Source organism: Meleagris gallopavo, chromosome Z, assembly GCF_000146605.3.
Source record: "Meleagris gallopavo isolate NT-WF06-2002-E0010 breed Aviagen turkey brand Nicholas breeding stock chromosome Z, Turkey_5.1, whole genome shotgun sequence".
Taxonomy (NCBI): Eukaryota; Metazoa; Chordata; class Aves; order Galliformes; family Phasianidae; genus Meleagris; species Meleagris gallopavo.
In genome coordinates, this window is record NC_015041.2 from 65,673,158 (window position 1) to 65,679,759 (window position 6,602).

The 6,602-nt window shown below is 38.6% G+C and overlaps 1 protein-coding gene across 1 annotated transcript in view; it reads right to left on the minus strand.

Annotated features, from left to right (window-relative positions):
• KCNN2 (potassium calcium-activated channel subfamily N member 2) overlaps positions 1-6,602 on the minus strand; it is a 69,494-nt gene that overhangs the window by 15,171 nt on the left and 47,721 nt on the right. The gene's annotated exons all lie outside the window — the stretch shown is intronic.

A 6,602-nucleotide genomic window follows, 5' to 3' on the forward strand; every position in this document is an offset into this window, starting at 1 on the left:
ACAGAAATCTTTTGGCCCACTCAGGATAACAAGCCAAAGGTTGCTCCAGTGATGCAATTTGATTTCTGCCTGCTTACAGCAAGAATGCTCAAATAGGTTGAAGCGGTTAAAACAGTCTGGTCTGGCAAAGTAGTACAAAACAGCTGTTTATGCCAAGGAAAGACAAATACTAGAATCCCCATATGTTCTGCCCCCGAAATAAAAAATCTGGAGGAAAGGTAACAGGCAGAAAGAACCCGGTTTGAGTTGCAATTAGGCTTTTAGGACCCATCCTACTCTTTAAAGTGACACCACAGTTACATGGGCCAAAAGCTGCCGAAAAGCGTAGTTTTATATCGCATGTGAAAGAGCCCCTGCAGCAGTGAAATAGTGTCACTGGCATGCTATGAAAGCTCCCTCAATGGCACATATGGGCTGTCTTCATTACCACCAGAACAGATTCTTGCAACCGTGCAGCATTTTAGATGCAATTACCCCTCTTCGCTTTTTAGCTTTCACAGTTTCTCAAAACTGCAGAAAAATTTCGCACGATGAAGGTTTGAGCATGTAGCTAACTTGCTCCATTTGCTAGAAACATGCAAGTAGATAAAACAGAATTAACCATCCAGCATTTCTTTCACATGCTGCATGAAAAAGAGTTAGCAACCGTAAAGTTTAAAAACTAATCTGCTCTCCAGAAAAATACACAGAATCACAGAATGCCTTCGATTGCAAGGAACCTTAAAGATCATCTACTTCCAACCCCTCTGCCATGGGCAGGGTTGCTAAGCAATACATGAGGCTGCCCAGAGTTCCATCCAACCTCACCTTCAGGGATGACGCATCCACAACATCTCTGGGGAGCCTGATCCAGCACCTTACCATTCTCTGTGTGAAAAATCTCCTCCTAATATCTAACATTAATCTCCCCTCTTTCAGTTTAAAACCATTCCTTCTTGGCATATCACTATCAGTTTGGGCAGAAAGACAGTCTCCCTCATATTAATAATCTCCCGTCAAGTATTGGAAGGCCATAATGAGGCCTCCGCAGAGCCTTCTCCTCTCCACGCTGAACGCTCTCTGCTGCCTAATCTTTCTCCACAGGAGAGGTGCTCCAGCCCTGTGATCATCCTTGCGGCCCTCCTCTGGACCCCCACCAACAGCTCCATACCTTTCTTGTATTGGACTCCATGGGACTCCATGAGATGCAGGCCAGGACACTGTCGGCCTTCCATCTGTGAGCACACACTGATGGCTCAAATCAAGCTTTTCACTCACCAGAATCCCTAAACCCTTCTCCATAGCTCTGCTCTCAATTTGTGGTGCTACATACCTCGGACTGGCCCAATCTAAGTGCAACACCTTGCATTTCCTCTTGTTGAATCTGATTAGGTTCACAAAAATGTGCTAGCTGAACAAACTTAACTACCAAACCAGGAGAAGCATAAAAGATAAGAGCTGAAAACTGGCTTCTCTAAAATGACAAAGACTCTGCTAATGAACTGAGTAAAGCCTATATTATTGTTGTAAAGATCTACCATTGACAGACACAGATCTTCTGAATGCTTGATTGATATAAAAGATTCTCTGCTGGTGTTCACAAAGCACAAAGTCTGAAAATAGAGACAACACATCCTCGGTCTTTCAAATGGGCTGAACAACAAACGTTGGCCTGGATTTGACTGCATAGTGGTATCATATCTACATCCTTTTGATCATCAGATCTCTCTTTTTAATTTAAAACTTGCATTTATGATCAGTAAAACCTTGAAGCATAAGATTTACAGCCTTTTACACCGGGCAGAACTCTCTTTGATTGCCAAACCTTGTAGCTGCAGTCCTGTATGAAAACATTTTGCTTTATCTGTGAACAACTTCAGGACACTCTTTGTATCTAATATTCTAAGCATGCTATCCTATCTGGAACAAAGAATGATGACTCAAGTTTAGATGCTCACGTAAGTAAGCAGTAATCCAGGAAAGCTCTCCTTAGCTACTTTTATTGCATATAATCAAAACAAATTTGCATGAATAGAAGTGTGTGTGGTTATACATATGTGGACTCATATATGTACTTACAAACTTGTTAAATTCTTGTAGACTTATTTTCTTAGTTTTACAAGCCTAGATGATGACTGAAAAAGTGGAAGAATGGACTAAGTTGAGACAAAAAAATACAGTATGTCAACAGGCACTGGCTTTTTGACATGTTTATGCTATTAACAAAAAAAAAAAAAGAAAGGTGAAATTAATTGAATTTGAAGTTATATTTTAAATTTACCAGCTGAAAAAAATCCTAAATATTCTCTTCAGAACAAAGTAACTATGACTTGACACTGCCTTTCACTTTGCCATTAGACCTCAATCTGCTGCATTCCCTAACTGCTCTGACAGTTAAAACTCTCTTCTTGGTATTTAGATCTGAATTTTTCTAAGCACTGCTTCATCTGCTTGAATAAAGCAAATTCCCTTCTCAATGGCATCATACATGGAATGTTTAACCTCAGTTTCAGTATTTTACACCACTAGGCTCTTCCAACTCATCAGTATGGAAGCAATGTATTGTAGTTCTGATAATCCCCTTTTCAGCCAAAAACCTTTGCACTGTCCCTTGGTTAAGAAAAGCTTCTCCCCAAAAAGCCCAAATCTAATATGTAGTTTTCTTTCAAGTTACATGCTCCCCTACCATGCATTCCAGCCTTTTTTAGGCTATTACTCCAAATCCAAACAAAACAATACTGAGGATTCCTGCTATGCTAAGATCACCTATTTAGATACCACCTCCTCGTTCCCCATTTTACATCACTAAGATGCTGAGCTGTTCAGGAATTGGGAATATCTTATTTCTAGTATTTTAATACAGTATCAATAGGGTAACATGTTTAAAGTATTGAAAGATTGCAGTACTGTAAATGACAATAAATAAATATGGTGGGTATTAACCAACATCATTAAAGATTATGTACACATCATAATGCCAGACCTGACTGTCTTTTTTCTCCTCTAAATCCTGCTGAGCTTATGCATTAATGCATTCTTACATATAGCAGATGATGTGCCTTTTGCCCTCTATCATTCTCTTCACTGAAGCAGCTCACCCTCAGCTTTACGTCCCTATCAGGATTGCCTGTCCAAAGCTGACTAACTTCTAGTTCCAATAGGAAATTGTACAATATGGCAAACCAGAGCAGACATAGTCCTGTCAGCTAGAGGTAAAATCTATTGCTGCCCAGAGTGATTAACATGACAGAAATCAGATCTGATGATAGTGAGGTTATGAAGTTTCGGCTGAGATCATGCCTTTCCTACCACTCAACTGACACAACACAAAGTGACTCCAAAACTGCAGAGTTCAGATTAAGAGGTAATAAAACCTAGCGCTTGCAATCAGTGCCCACAAGGGCACTGCTGCAGTGAAAAACAGAGAGGTTCTTGAAGTATCTGCAACTACAGGGTTATGTTTGGTGGTTACTTTTGTTATCTCTTTCACAATCTAAGACAAGGAGAGATAACACTGGCTGATAAACTGCACTGGAAACAACAGCAGTTCAGAAGGCTGTGATTCAGAGAAACCCTATACTTCAAGTAAATGCATCTGGCATTTCCAGTTGGTTCTTTCTTCGGTAAGGTTCCAAAATACATTTACAAGACAACAGTGAAATTTCTACAACAGTCTGGAAGTCATATATATAATATACATTATAAGTATAATGTATATAATATATAATATACATTATAAGTCTGTTCACGTGGCTTTCTGGAAGGTGGAATTAGTGGACCACAAAGGGAAGGGAAAAATCTTGCTTGAAGTAAAAAAATATATATATATCCAAAACAAGCAATGGAAAAGTTGAGCGAGGACTCTATCCACAAGACAGAGGCTATGGAAGAGGTGTTGCATGAATGTATTTTGCATTTGTCAGCATTCACTGGGAGAGATGTGTAACTTTGCAACACTGAACCAAAGGAAGATGAGTAATAGGACAAAAACTATACTGTCTCAGTCAAAAATATGACTGAAAATAGTTTTGTATTATTTATGTTTTCATATATTCAGTATTTACATTGCTACTATTGTCTTCAGGGGAGTTTGCACTGCAGCTAGAATTCTGTTGGATTATAAATCTCTCATCCATGAACAGCAGATGAGCAGATTCCTTTACTTCCCATTAGCCCGTAAAGTTTTCAGCAATGCTGCAATAAATAAATAATGAGAATTTCATGTCATACAAAAATAATTGAAATTGATTAAATGTTCCTACGCAGTAAGGGGAAGTGGCAATGGAGGATGAAGTGAACTCTTCTTTAGTAATGCAAGTTGAGTACAGGGAAAGGCTTCTGGAGAAAAGAAATACAATCTCACTTCTAAGAAGGAACCTGTAAATGGCAGTGTTGCTAACTCAGACAAGTCCAGTAACTGAATGCACTGTGGTGGCTGGGTTCCTGGGAAACTCGCAGTGGCCATAAAAGCAAAACTTCCCTTTTGGCAATCATGATGCTGCATACTTAAGATGAAAAAAACTTTTTACTGAGCAAGGAGGCAAAATCCCATTGCACTTAACAAGCAGGCTCATCAGCCTACAAAGCTGATGGGAAACATTAGTTCAATAATTCAGAATGATACCTAATCATGACGTTCTTGCCCAAAACGTATGGTAAATACAAAACTTTCCTAAAAATACATGTAAAAAAAGTATACCAATGTTCCTGTGTTAAATCTGAAGTTATTGCAGATGAAACAAAACCAACTTATATACTTTCAAAAAAAAGTACAGGTTATCTATCCTATAACAATCAGCTCCAGTCATATTTATGTAAAATGAAGATATCATGGGACAACTGCTTTTCATTCTAGTTAGTAACTGTCTGCCTATGAACTTCAAAAATCCCAATGAGATATGAGTGGGAAAAAGTTCTCCTCTCACACTTCACAAGCTTCCCTGCTCTGCAGTGAAAGAGGCAGAACTGGAAACCTTCAGATCCCTCTCCTACACTGCAGGGAACTTCTGCTCCACACCTGAAGCAACTCCTGTCCTCCTTCTGACCTTGGTGTCTACAGGGCTGTTTCACATCCTTCACTCTCCTCTGCCCCTGGGCAGCAGTTTTTTCTCTTTCTTAAATACGCTTTCTGGAGGTGCAACCAGTATTGCTTATCTCCAGCCAGCAGCTGGTCCCTTCTGTAGCAGCTGGAGATGGGTCTGACTGGATATGAGACACCTGCTGGCCTCTTCAGTCTTCCCATCATCACAACACTGCCATGTAAGCACAATATACACCTTCTAATAGAGGGACTCAGACATTCTTTTTAGAGGAACTCATGAGTTTCCGATCTGTGAAACTTTCAATAGTTTCACTGCACAGTGCAAAAACCTTTAATTGTCTTTTCCATTTTATGTTTCTGCTTGACACGCTATTTAGTTACATTCTATTTTTTTAAGAGGAATTGAAACAGTCTGTTTTGAAACCTAACATCACTTATTACTGAATGATAGCATATACCTGAAACGTAGACCCAAAACACTACCAATTTGCATGAAGAGCTTCTCATATATTTCTATACTTCTAAGGAAACAAAAACTGAGCTGTGTTCCAGTTTTTAACTACTCCTATAGGCTTTTCATCAACAAAATTAGTCAAAACACTGCTATCTTTTGCCATCAAGCAATGCAAATGGTAGGAATTTTAGAGATTCCGGATCAATGTGCAAAATGTTCTAAGCAAACCTTTAAGTGCAAACACAAACTATTACTCCTGTTCTGCTACTATAAAAAGTGGACTCTCTTCTATCAGTTCAGCCAGATATCAACCATCAATTCAACCCACCAAGCAGCATACAAGCGTGCAAATCAAAACACGTATCATAAAAAATTACATAATTCTGCAACTCATCAAAGAATCAAACAACGTGAAGAACTACCTTTTTATATAAAATCCCACAATGTGTTAGACAATATTATGTGAAGCTATATGCACAATTTTAGTACATTATCCATATGAAGTTCTGTAACACAGTTCTGCTATCTAGCAGCTTCTTATTTAGATACTACAATCTAGAAACACATCGACTACATTGTAACTACCCAAATAGGAGCTCTTCATCTAGATAAAAGGGGTTCAAAGATGCTACTTAAAAATGTTCCAGATTAAACATCAACTTTATTAAATTTAAGAAAATCGTCATATTTAAAGTGTTTCTTTCATAGGATAATTTGGAGATCCTTTCAACAACAGAACCGTTTAAGCTGCAATTTTGGCAACAACGTGCCAAGACTCTGAAAGAACAATTACTTCATCTAAAGCAATCTTCATACAAGCCACAGCCAACAACCTTGCATACCCTTGCCACTCATAATTTTCTTCTGGCAGGATAAATTTGGCTTACCAGTTCAGCATGTCTGCTTTTCAACTACGGGCAGCTGGCCCTTCAAGAAGATTCTGCATCCTCATTTCTGAATCATATAGTAAATATATATATAGTAAATGCACAAGCTCACCACATAAAGTTCAACATAAAAGGAAAAGAATACTTCCCCAGTCCTTGCAAAAGTTGCTTGTATCTGCAGTCATAAGAATGGACTGCTATTATTTAATCCGGCATACAGTTTTTATATGTAATATTATTA